Raw genomic sequence first — 13,719 nt, 5'->3', positions numbered from 1 at the left:
CAAGACATTTGTGACTGAATTAGGTGTCCTAGAGAGAAAAGTAGAAAGTAATCTAAATGGTGGGAAATAGAGTCTGGCAGAGAAAATGTTGCTGAGTTTCCCATCCATCCATCCATCCATCCATCCATCCATCCATCCAGTAGGGAGGTATACACACACATACACACACAGCTGTTTTTCTATTTTTTCTTTGCTGGAAGTTTCTTCTTTATGTTAGATGTGATTTTGAAAGGCTGAGAAAAAGACTTTTGGCAAGAGCGATAGCCGGGGGGCTCTTGCAGGGGTGCAGAGCTGACCCCATGCAGTGGGAGAGAAAGAGCTTCTGATAGCAGTTGTGGTGAGGTTTGTCCTGACTCCCCACTCTCTGGCTTTGAAACCCTGGGCATGTCACTTAAACTCTCTGAGCCTCAGTTTCCTCATATATCTGCAGCTGGGCAATCTACCTACCGGTAGTGTTGTGGAAAGGACTGAGTTAATGTGTAAGTGAGAGAGGTTGGCACAAGGTAGACATTCAACAAATGGTCTGTGTGTTTGGATAAATGTCTATCTGTCTATCTATCTAACTGCTATGAGATTTGGGAAAAAAAACCCTTAGGTTTAGCCTATTACACAATTATTTGTCACCAAAAAATTCTAAGTGCCATCAGGAGGTTGGTGGCAGTATTTGCTTTTAAGATGATCATCTAATTTATCCAGAATATGCTTATGTTAATTTTACCATTATTCTTGAAAGGAAAGCAAACAAAACTTAAAATTTCTCATAGTGCTCAAGGGCCCCTGAAAATATATTCCTCAGCCCATGAGGAGTCAGTGATTTGTATATGAGAACACTGAACTAAATTATTTAAAATTCCTCTTTTAGTATTAAAACTGTACCTTTTTCCCTGAAAGGATTGGGGTGCTGAGGAAGACAGAAACAAAGAGAACAAAGTTAGTAGGGAAAGAGCACTGTAAAAATACATATTCACTGTCATATATGTTATCTTGTTTAACTCTTAGGACAATCCTCTGAGGGAGGTGTTATATTTGGATCTTAAAAATGAGGAAACTGGGGTATACGCAGATGAAATGACTTGCCTTAGGCTAAAGCAAAAGAACTCGTATTTTAACATAGGTGTACAATTGATCTGTCTATAATCGCACTGTTGCATCTGGGAAAGAAAATTACATTGTAATCATTCATTCATACGTTCAGGCAGCAAGCATTTGTTGAGAATCTACCACAAAGAGGCACTGAGAGATCTCCAGGCAATACCACGGACTTTACATTCTAACTTCCAGAATGTAAAGTGAATGCAGGCTTTTGGAATTGTGTGGGGTGGTATCCCCACACCAATGTATTTTGCCTTTATGAAATAAAGAGACAGGATTGATTTATGGTGAAAGATGGGCGATGAAGAATCTGTAAAGGCAGGTAACAGCCATTTTATCCAGGTCTGCCAAATGTCGTCTGTAAAAGTACTGTCTCCACGATGCTGCTCTGAACATTGAGGATCCCGTGTGCTTGCCCTCCAGGATCCCCTCTGTAGAGAGCAGCGCCTCCGTAGAGGGGAGTGGCTTCCACCTGCCCTGAGCCCAGCGTGTCTGACTGTGATGGGAGCTGGCGTATTCTTCTTGGACGCCGGGTACCTGGCCACGGAAATTGTTCCAGAGAAGACAACCGCAGTCTCTCAACCCCACTTCCTGCCACAGGGATTAGCAGGGGGTGGCCATGTGACCCGAGCCCAACCAGAGTCATTCTCCGGGACTTTTTTCAGCTCAAAACTAAAAGAATAAGGGCCTTTTCTCTATGTGAGCCCGAAGCTGCCAGTGGCCCTGCTTCCTGCCTCCTGAGCAAGCCAGATGGAAGAGACAAAGCCAACAAGCAGAGAGAAGTAGAAACAAGACGTGAAGAAAAGCCTGACGGGTTGAGGCTCTGGGGACCCCGGAGCTGCTCCTGTCCCTGCCTTTCCGAAGCTTCATGTGTGGGGACTACTGGGCATCCTCCAACAACTCCCTTCTCCTGCAAAAGCTGGTTTGAGTTTCAGTTTTGCTACTTTTGCACCCAAAAGAATCTGGACTAGTGTGTATAGCACTTGGAAACTGGGGAGCAGCAAAGCTAGGGTGTTTGGGGAGCTTCCTTACCCTCCTCTTGTAGGTCTGAATCCAGGAGGGCGAGACAGAGGGAGGAGGGTCAAACAGTGGGAGGAGGACAAGACGGAGGCAGGCAAGCCTTGTCTCCAGCTGTCCTTTCCTCTCCTCCTCAGGCACCTGACAAGACCTACACTTGTGAGGTGGGAACTCTGCCCATGCTCTTTGAGGAAACTTGAACAACAGGTTGGGGATAATTGAGGACTCAGGAGGGAAAAATAAAGGAGCAAAGCAGTTCAGCTACTGGGCCTTTCACCTCTGGTCCCTCCTTTGAGGTTTCTCCAATATCAGCCGCTCCCTTATAATCATATACCAGTTTACACAGTTAGCACTTCTTGGGTGCCAGGCACTGCTCCAAGTTCTTTCTGTGCCCACCGAGCCCAGTATTATATTTAACCTCATCTTACAGATGAGGAAACCAGGGCACAGAACGGTTCCGGAGATTTTCCAAGATGGGGTCACGTTAAAAGCCTAGATGTTCGGCTCCAAAGCTCCTGCTAGCAACCTCATTTAGCAAGCCTGGACTTTGAGACCATTTCTATTCTTTCCACCTCCCTGTGCCAGGGCACTTATTGCCAATGTATTTAGTGTGTGGTTGATACCTCCAGATCCTTTTATTTTTCTTTTTATTTCTTTCCTGTCCTCAACTTGACCCTGTGAAGCGACTGGCCATGGCTTTTATCTTTAAGTCACTGTAACCCCAGCAAAAAACTGCTCAATGTGGGGTGCCTGGGTGGCTCAGTCGGTTAAGCGTCCAACTTCAGCCCAGATCATGATCCCTCACTTGGTGGGTTGGAGCCCTGCATTGGTCCTGGAGCCTGCTTCAGATTCTGTGTCTCCCTCTCTCTCTGCCCCTTCCCTGCTTTCATTCTGTCACTCTGTCTCCCCCAAGTAAATAAATATTTTAAAAAATGCTCAATGTAGTGGCTGTGAATGATCGTGGTGTCAAATCCTGTTTTCTTAAATATCAGATAGCTCTCAGGGCGCCTGAGTGCCTCAGTCAGTGAAGCGTCCAATTTCGGTTTAGGTCATGATCTTGTGATTTGTGAGTTCAAGCCTTGCATCGGGCTCTGTGCTGATAGCTCAGAGCCTGGAGCCTGCTTTGGAGTCTATGTCTCCCTCTCTCTCTGTCCCTCCCCCATTTGCTTTCTCTCTCTCTCTCTCTCTCTCTCTCTCTCTCTCTCTCTCTCTCTCATACACACACACACACACACACACACACACACACATAAATAAATAAACATTAAAAAAATCAGACAGCTCTAGACATGATTACAGTAATACTTTATACAAGTTTTAGGGAAGGAAGAATGAAGAAGAAATTGGGTTTCCCTCTCCTTTCAGGAGTCTTCTTGAAACTGTAAGAAATTTTCAAAATAGCCCCCTGCTTCCTCCCCAGACCCCCTTCTCTGCTTGTTCAGTGTTTCCCTACAAAGGATGTCCCATTTAAGAAGTAGCATTAGGGGTGCCTGGGTGGCTTAGTCCTTTTAGCGTCTGACTCTTGGTTTCAGGCTCAGGTCATGATCTCACAGTTCATGGGGTCAAGCCCTGTGTTGGTCTCTGTGCTGACAGTGCAGAGTCTGCTTGGGATTCTCTCTCTCCCTCCCTCTCTGCCCTCCCCTGCTGGTGATCTGTCTCTCAAAATAAATAAATAAACTTAAAAAAAAAAAAGTAAAAATTGTATTGTTGTATGTTCCGCCTTCTCAGGATGCAATTAGTCAGGGCCTGCCAGCTCTGGGGCTTGCTATGGATAATTTCAGTGTAGGGCCTTCTGTTTATTTGCACTTTGGGATCAGAAAATAAGTTAAAAATGTTTGCCCTTAAAAACATGTTAGAGATTTAACCACTGGTTTGAGATGTTATCTGCTGAGTTTGAGCCCCAAACACATTTTATACCTGAGTTAAATCTCTAAAAAGAGAGTGGATAATTGAAGCACTGACCTGAGGTTGTCTCTGATGATAGGCAGACAGGCGAGGCCCTCTGAGCAAGGCAAACTTCCAGAGCACCGAGAAAGCAAGGGGCTGGGGAATAGTGGAAAATTTGAAAAAACATTCCTTCAGGCACATCTGTCCACGCCCTCAGCTGCTGAAGGAGTGGTAAGGAGCAGTTTCCTTTTTTTTTTTTTTCTTTCCCTTTGAGTCTGTACTCCTTTCAAAATCTTAATCTGAAAATTATACTATTCAAAATAAAATTCAGAAATCTGAATCACCAAATCACCAAAACAGCAACACAGAGCCGTGATTGATGAGGGACCCACAGGCCTATGTTTCGGTTGCAAAATTTAATTCTAGGACTTTATTTTTGTGTTTTTTGTTTTTTTATAACTGTGTTTTTACTTCTTTTTCTTTCTCGTCGCTTTCCCCCCTTCAAAACTAAATTATATCTTAGGCTTTGGAAATAGCTTCAAAGCAAAAGCCTGCATTTTTAAAAATAACTCCACCTTCTCTGAAGGTGGGGTGTTCGAGTTTATTTCAGGTTTTGGGGCAGGACGCACCTCCAGGCCACAACGAGGGATGATGTCCAACTGCCTTGGCAATTCTATTCCACCCTTTTGTCCTTTCACAGATGTCCACTAGGACCCCAAACTCTACTTTCCGCTCACTGCCAAAGGACCATGTGTTTCTGGTATCGAAAAGGGCGTACCGACTGCCAGCCCGAGCGTGGCGTCCCCTGCCTCCGCCTGCTTTCTTCAGCCTTGGTGTTTTTGCTCTCAACGGACATCTCTATGACAGACACTTGCTTCTCCCCTTGGGGCTGCGTAACAGGTTGGTAGACTCCTGCCTTGCTCCCTGCCCTGAAGTCCGCCCCTCCTCGCTTTCCTGGTGCCCACTGGAATGTATTTTGTGAGCCAGGCCAGCAGAAGCGCCAGCCGGCACCCCAAGCCTGGCAGCCGGCCAGAGGGGCTGAAGCAGACACTAGGTTTCTTGTCAGGCACTTCACACAGAGGGAAGGACAGCAACCACGAACCCCCAAACGAGACTGTCCAAACAAACAAACAAGCCCCAATACAAACGCCAATGAAAGAAACCACGCACACTCTGAAAGACACAAAGCCAAAACTCAAGCATGCTATTTTCTGGGGCTTTCACCAGCCTGATGTGTCCCAGGGAGCTGATGGGGCGGTTGGGTGGTTTTGAGATTCCTGTGGTCTGAACACACACCCTCCTCATCACCAAGATGTGCCTGGAAAAAAGTGGTCACGGTACAGGCCTCTGATTTATTTCCTGATAAAATAACCTTTACTCTCCGAGGCTGAACTTGCCATCCCAGCTTTCAGAGAACCAGTCTTTATTCCCGTCCACCAAAGCCTTCTGCAAATTAGGTCATTCTGTCTGTGGTCCTGGAGTCCCAGCTCCCGCCCACGCGGCCAACACTACAGTGTTTCCCGGGCTCTGCCAAATGTCGACGTGGAGGACGGTCACAGGCAAGTTATAGAATTTCTTTAAGTGGAAGGAATTAGTTGACATTTGGAGCCAATAATAAAACCTTGTTTAGCATTGGAAAATGAGAGATTCTGATATGGCATCTCCTTCCTGCCCAGCTCCCCACCCTTTTTTTTTTCCTTCTCAATATTTTACATCTTATTGGAAGCCTGTCCCAAATTATCTTGAAGCCTCAGAAGATGGCCTGAGTTGGCTGGACCTCATGGTGCATTCCTCATATCTCTGTCATGTCAACACTCTCTGTTAAATTAGTGCTACTTACTTTCTCATTTTAGGCACATTCCACATCTCACAGAGGGGCGGAGATGGAAATGCCACTTGGGTCATGAGAGCATGAATAATCTCTTGCCTTTGTTGTGTCCATTTCACTGAATGTAAGTAAGGATGTTAAGTGTTGCTCTCGGGCAAGACATACGGAAAGACTCCAGCACGTTGCCAGTGCATAAGAAGCCCTAAAAATGCCAGTTTCTGTCCCCCTTTCCTAATTGCTTAAGCTATTGTCTATCAGTTATGGGGGGAAAAAGTCCTATGTATAATCTCCTATGACCTTCTAGGGAGGGTAGATCTTGGTGCTAGAGGACTCTTTGCTACGTGTTCGTATCTTATGATGTATACCATATTGGTAAAGGCAGATTGCTCTAGAAGGGAGGAAACATATCTTGTGGTAAAGGATCTGGGACCAGAAAAGACATCTATAGTGTGGGATAGCACAGAAACTTAGGAAAGGTGGCATGTTGAATGTATGAGCTGTGGGCTTTGGGGTACATGATATAAACTCTTCACCCCTACATCGCTCCCTGCCCCCCTCCCATGAATTCTGCAGTATAATTTATATTATTCACTAATATTCTTAGTGTGAGTGGGTTACTTGGCAGAATATGAAGTCCTGTGTATTTGTGCATCAGGATGAAGACAGGGTCAGCCTCAGCAGAACTGATATTTTCCTATTTGCTGTCTCTTCCCTGGCTGTCTCTGCCACCTCGTTCCCTGTTCAACTCCATCTCTCGCCTCCTCTCCCTTTCTCTTTGCTGATTTAGTGGTTCTGGGTCATTAAGCTGTGTGTTCTTTGTGCCACACGCCTTCTAAAGAGAATATAAAGTAGAATCCCACGGAATGTAAACTCATGTATCATGGACAACTGCCATTGTATTTCTTAACTGGAGGGTGAATAACTGAGAAGAAAGAAGCAGCTGGAAAGGACAAATGCCGTAAGTCAGAGTTTTATTTTGTTTGTTTCTTTTCAACTGCTTTTGGAAGGGAATTGTCTTTTGGAGAAGATGGTTGAGCGATAGGGTGATGTGTTCTACAATGGAGTTATTCATAGGATGAGGTCAAAGCCCAGTAAAGTATTACTACATTGGAGGAGAAGGTACAGACTTCAAACAACTGGTTGCCCCATTATATGTCCCTGGCTCTATCTTCCACTCACCTGAGTACCCAGATACTCCCCCAGTCCTGCCGTCCCTGAAGACTGAGTGAGGTTGGGGCTCTAAAGAGATCTCCCTATGGCTTTGGATGGTACTAGACCAGCTCTGGTACCTGGAAGCGTGGAGAAGGGGAGCCCAGAGGAGGAGGGAGATGAAAGACCACTTTTGTGGCTTGTAATTTGGTCTCAGGCATTGTTAACTAATATCACTGGCCGCACCACTGATAGCCTGTGGGAGCTGTCTTTGGAATGAGTCAAGCCAGCATTGGAAAATCTGGGGTCAAAATCCAAGGTCTTTTTTTAATAGCTGTGTGATCCTGCATCAGGACTTCAACTCTCAGAACCTTAGCTTCATGTCATGTATGTTTTCAATGAACAGTTACCATGGCATATTTCATGTAAAAGCATCTATATTTCATAAATGAGCATAATTTATACCACAGTAATATTGCAAGTTTTAACTATATTGGTATGAAAGGGACTATATGATAACAAATTACTATTATAACTTTGTCACCAAAAATATCAGTAAATAATTTTCAGAGCTTTATTAAAGCTGGAAGTCCATATTTTTTCTATGAAGAAAGACTTATTGGCCAATGTTAGAAAATTGCTACCTCTGAATTTTTTTAAAATAAAACATGTATTAAAGAGCATGGTAATTACTATGTGCCAAAAGTCTGGATACAGTATACTATGAATAAGAGAAATTGCTCAAAATTCATTGGAGTAGCAAAATCTCAACAAAGTCTTTTTTTCTCAGTGTAAACAACTCTAGCATTTGGGCTGAATCTTCGTTCATTTTTCTCTATGGAGACATAGTTAATGAGAGTGCTGGCAACTGAGGCTTCGACCAGGTCTGATGTTAACCCCACGAGGCTAATTTTGTATTTGGTGGGTCATTTCTTTAGGGCCAGAATCTTGGGCATATGTTGGAACCAAAGATACCACTTTTAGAGACAGACTCAATGCTCCCAGAAAACTGGCTTATGGGTGCATTTAGCACTTGTCCATGGAAAGATGGGATGGGTAAGAAGATTGTAGCTGCTTCAGGGCAGACTTCTGGGTCCTGTCTGAGTTCAGAGACAGAAGACATTTTTGGTTTGAACTAGCTGGTTTTTCCCATACTTGTCTACATGTATTCCCTGTCTTTACTCCATACTCTCTGCATAAACGAACTCCTAGCTGCATAGTCCGAGTCCAAACTATCCAACCATAGTGTTCAAGACCCATCATGTCTGTCTCTAAGCCACATTTTCTCTTTCCTGCATCTCTCTGATTGACCTCACAATGCACACTTTGATCACAACAAATTATATTTCTTTCCCTTAGAGGAAGCCATTTATATTTTCTTTTTAAAAAATGTTTATTTATTTATTTTGAGAGAGAGAAAGCATGAGCAGAGGAAGGGGCAGAGAGAGAGAGGGGAGAGAGAATCCCAAGCAGGCTCTGTGCTGTTAGCGTGGAGTCTGACGGGGGCTTGGTCCTTTGAACCGTGAGATCATGACCTCAGCCAAAATCAAGAGTTGGGTGCTCACCTGACTGAGCCACCTATGTTCTCCATTTATATTTTCATCTCCACATCTTTACTTATGCTGTGTTCATTGTTTGGAATGCTCCCCATCCATTTTCACCTTCTCTGCTGATTAATTCTATGCATCATTCTCTCTCTCTCTCTCTCTCTCTCTCTCTCTCTCTCTCTCTCCCCACCCCCCACCATCCAAATGATAAAAATCTAAAAAGTCTCCCTTGGACCCCTCCCAGTCAGTTAGTAACCCTTCTTACCCACCTCAGGCATCCCCTATCCCGACTTTTATCACTATACATTAGTTTTACCTATTCTGAACTTCATATGATAGGATTATATAGTGTACACTCATTTGTGTCTGACATTTTTCACTCAACATTATGTCTATGAAATTAATCTATGTTGCTTCATTCATCCATGGGGTTTGTTACTTTTTATTCCTAAGTAGTATTCCATTGTATAAATATACCTCAATTTATTTATATTTTCTACTTTTTATGGACATTTGGATTGTTTCTGAGCTTTGACTCTTAAAACATAAAGCAGCTGTGAAAATCCTTACACATGGATGTGCTTTAGTGGTCATAAACACTTATTTGTGCAGAGGCTACATCCAGGAGAGAGATGCTGGGTCAAGGATCATTGTATATATTTAGCTCTAGTAGATTCTACAACACTTGTTCCCAAGTGGATGTACCAATTCCCACTCCCAGTTGCTCCACATTCTTGCTAATCCTTGGTATGATCAGTCATCTATTACAGATTAACCATTTGGGGAGTGTGTTGTGGTAGCTTCCTGTGGTCTTAACTAGATTTTCTTCCCCCTGATGACTGATAAAGTTGAGCACCTTTTCTTACATGTATTGGCTATTTTGACATTCTCTTTGTGAAGTGTCTATTCATGTCTTTTTAGGTCTTAGACTCTGAACTATAGAAGCCAGGTAATATCTACTCATCAGAGTTGGGTCCGTCCTGTTCCAAGTCTAGATTTCTTTAGTGTCCAAATTCCACAGACCATCTTCTACATATATTATGATATTTAGATCAGGTTCACTTTTTTGTTGGGATCTTTATTACTACCATCAGTTAATTCTCAGTCTCTTGGCCTACCATTGCTCAAAGTTGGTGTTTTGAGAACAAGAGCTTTATCAAGTCAATTCTGTTGAAAGGAGACTTCTTTCTTCTAGTTTTCTCTGCTTAATGCTAACGCTACTTATTACTTTTCCAGCAGTGGCCTCTCCCTTGAGGCCTGTAGTTAATCATCTCTCTTTGTGGTCTCCCTGGTAGCTGATCAAGGATTTTACTCTTTAGCTACTTGACTTTCAATATCATGTAAGCCATTGCCTATAAGTAGTCAGTGCTCAATAATTGTTGACTTACATTCAACTGGGATTTGAGTAGTGTGGGATGTTATATGTATGGGAGTTTTCTTGATAGGTCTGCCTTCATGAGAGAACTTTAGGGCAAGCCATGGACCTTTGTGACTATGACTCAAACAGTAGTAGGAGCTGTCTTGATCCAAAATATGCAAAATATTTCCAGCTCCTGACTGGCTTGATAGTTCACCACCATTAGAATATAGTCTTTGAGTGAAGTCTCTGCCTTCAGACATCTCTTATCAGATAATTTCTATGTTATCTAGAAGAATACAAACTCAGTGGCATCCATGCACATTTTAGTAAGGGTTCACTTATTAGCTATCTGGCACCAGAAAGAAGGCCCCTAAAGAAAGGGACAAAGAAGTGAGTCTGGATGTGGAGGCAAGGTTTCACACCAGGAGAAATGCTGGAGGGGATAGATGTGTGCAGTCGTCAGCCAGGGACACCATAATCATGGGACCCTATTAATTCCTTCTTAGAGTCAGGAAACCTGAATGCAAGTCACCAGTTGCTATGTTTTGCTATGCAACTTTAGATAAGTTACTTCACTTCTCTGCAACTTAGTTTTCTCATCTGTAAAATGGAGATATCTCCTCAGTTTACCTCACAGGGTGGTTGTGAGGACCAAATGAAAGGAAGTATGTGAAAGTGCCAGTCTAAAAGACTAATCACACATGTTGTGTGTATTTTAAAAGTAATAATTTTTATTGGAGTGTGGTGCAAAGCAGAGAGGCGTTGGAGACAAATCGCTCACTTTACAATTACACTCTGGGCTGTGGCTCTGAATGCAAAGACTGGCCGATGAACCCTTGTCTATACTGAGCATCTTATATTCTCAAGCAAATAGTAGCAGAAAGGTTCAAATGCATGTGCATAATGGTAAAAATGAACTCATTAGTGAAAGATGATTATTTTTATTAAAAATAAATATAATGTATGAGGTGGCTTGCTTTTTTTCTAGGATGTTAAACAATAGTTTGGGTGATTATTTTTCTTCCATGAGTTTGATAAAATTCATTTGTTTTGGCATGGGGCAGACCAAGAACAAACTGCATGCGCCTCAGGCTCACGAATTCGATTGGTCTTGGGTTGTTTTACTTTTCCACTTTATTCTTCTTCTACTTGGTTGAGACACGGTCGATCTCTGGAGAACAGGGGCCCTATTGAAACAAGCCAGACCTGCATCACTAGCCTGGTTCATTTTATATCAACCAGACGAAATGTAATTGAGTGAATGAAGGAAGCCTACAAATTTCAACTGAAGATATCTATCTTTTTTTGATTATTTGAAAATGCATCTTGCTTTTGTTAAGAAGAAAGAGCTATGCTGATTTCCCAGGTGCAGGCAGAATCCTACAATGTTTGATCTGGAAGAGACTATACAAATCATCTAGTCCAACCCCCTCACTTTATATTTAGAGAAGCCAAGACATAAGAAGATTTAATAACTTGCTTCAGGTTGTATTGTTAGTGGCAGAACTGTACCTGGAAGTCAGGTTTTCTGCCCTCAGTCAGGGCACTTTCTCCAACCTGCCATCTAAGGGTGTGGTAGCGCAAAACATTTTTATTGAACAATTGCCTCCTTATAGACTCACAGACAAGATTGTTTACTGGTTTTCATAACAATGGCTTGTACTTAAAACAATTTTTTTTTTTAGCATTTATTTATTTTTTGAGAGACAGAGACAGAGTGTGAGCGGGAAAGGGGCAGGGAGAAGGGAGTCACAGATTCTGAAGCAGGGTCCAGGCTCTGAGCTGTCAGCACAGAGCCCGACGGGGGGGGGGGGGGGGGGGGGGGGGGGTGTGTGTGTGTGGCTTGCTTGAACTCATGAACCATTAGATCATGACCTGAGCGAAAGTCGGATGCTTAACCCACTCCACTGAGCCACCCAGGTGCCCCAGGGCTTGTACTTTTAAAAAGACAAGAATCTAGGGGCACCTGGGTGGCTCAGTCGGTTAAGTGTCCGACTTTGGATCGGGTCATAGTCTCACAGTTCCTGAGTCTGAGGCCTGCATCAGGCTGTCTGCTGTCAGTGTAGAGCCTGCTTTGAATCCTTTGTCCCCCTCTCTCTCTGCTCCTCCCCCACTCGCTTGTGTGCTCTGGCTCTCAATTTCTCTCTCTCTCAAAAATAAATAAACATTAAAAGAAATGACAAGAATCTAGAAAACTTAATTCTTTGAGACTAGTCCCATCCCACGCCTTTGGAGAGGAAGGAATGCATCATTTTTTGGCATAGTTCCTGGTCCGTAGTGGGCACTGAGCCAGCACTTGCCCAGTTTTTGGTCTGTGATCACCCAGGCTGATGGTGATGCCTACAACAAACACTTATCTCAGAGTCCCTGGGGTGATGGTTAAGAACACCGATCCCTGGGTTGTACCCCAGTTCCACTGAGTCACAATTTCAGCAGTTTCGCCTAGAAATATGCATTAGTAACACCTTTTTAAGTGTTGTTTTAGTGTTTTAACATTTGAAATCATTGCCCTGAGATGTTCTTCCTCATAGCTTCCTAATGCTTTAGACCAAAGGATTCCAGACAGACACATGGTCATAAAATATTTCAATTTTTGTTTACATGTTTTAATCTAAAAATTAAAAAGGGAGGTAAGCATTCCTTGCATTTAGTACATGGGTTGACACTGTGGTCTCAGTGCCCAAGTGAGACCGGGAACTCCCCGATGCAGAAAGCTGACAATGCTGGCTTATCTGCTCCCAGCGTATTGTCACAGAATGCATTGGAATGCTAAGTTAATCAAAGTGTTTAATTTTATAAAAGTGTATGTACACAGCAGCATTTATTTAAAAAAGGACGTTTACACACATGATGATTAATTTTATGTATCAATGTTGGGCTAGGCTATGGTGCTGCATTGTTTGGTCAAACACCAGGTTAGATGTTGCTATGGGGGTAATTTTGTAGATGTGATCAATATTTAAATCAGGAGACTTTGAATAAAGCAGATTGCCCTCCATAATGTGGGTGAGCTTTATCTGATCAGTAGAGGACCTTAAGAATAAAGGCTGATGTTTTCCAAAGAAGGAATTCTCCTCAAGACTGCAGCATAGACACCTGCATGAGTTTTCCAGCCTGATGGCCTAGAGAATTTGGACTCAACACTGCAACATCAACTCTTATCTGAATGTCCAGACTGCTGGCCTGTTCTACGAATTTTGAACTTGCCAACCCTCACAATGACATGAGCCAATTCCCTAAAATAAATCTCTCTTTAAATATACTTTATTGGTTCTGTTTCTCTGGAAAACCTTGACAAATACCACACAGTAGAAATTTATCATTTTGTATTGAGGTGGGGAGTGACCATCTTTTGCACTGCACAGAGTTTCAACAATGATCCTATTCCAAATTTTTTGAGTTCTCAAACTTAAAGTCGCTAATTTTAATTTCTTTTATGAAGTCACAAGTATTTCAGGTTGAGATCAAATAGTCCTCCTTACAATGCTACCTAAAGATATTTTTGAAAATATATCTAATCTGTCTCTTCACATAATGTGATATTTTAAAAATAAGTAAGAACTAGGTTTTTTTCAAAATAAAATCTTTCTATAGAAAAGAATTTTAAAGATGCAATTTTGAAACTATATTGTGAGTGTGTGCTTTTGTCTCCCAAAATGATACATGTTATGTCTACAAAAACTTTTATATCTGTGTATTAAAAAACTCAATCAGAGTTTTCTAACCTGTTCAAATGTCCAGTGGGTTTTTAGAGTTACAGTGGGTTTGTACCCCACTTGTGAAACAAAAATACAGCATTTTCCAATTAGTCTACAAATGAAAATGAGTGGCATAAGGGA

General features: G+C 42.6%; 1 long non-coding RNA gene across 2 annotated transcripts in view; it reads left to right on the top strand.

Moving 5' to 3' along the window:
• The window catches only part of LOC122234989, a 29,627-nt gene extending 24,031 nt beyond the window's left edge, over positions 1-5,596 (top strand). The window contains exon 5 of one of the 2 annotated variants that reach the window (XR_006213008.1): positions 4,697-5,596. This is a non-coding gene — a long non-coding RNA (uncharacterized LOC122234989). Of the gene's footprint in view, positions 1-1,515; positions 2,540-4,696 lie in introns of those variants that run through there. The other variant, XR_006213009.1, reaches the window with a different exon arrangement.
• Positions 5,597-13,719: the final 8,123 nt, after the last annotated feature.

The sequence above is a fragment of the Panthera tigris genome, chromosome F2 (assembly GCF_018350195.1).
Source record: "Panthera tigris isolate Pti1 chromosome F2, P.tigris_Pti1_mat1.1, whole genome shotgun sequence".
In the NCBI taxonomy this organism is placed as follows: domain Eukaryota; kingdom Metazoa; phylum Chordata; class Mammalia; order Carnivora; family Felidae; genus Panthera; species Panthera tigris.
Note: the sequence above shows the minus strand (reverse complement) of the source record. Positions and strands in the feature narration are given on the sequence as shown.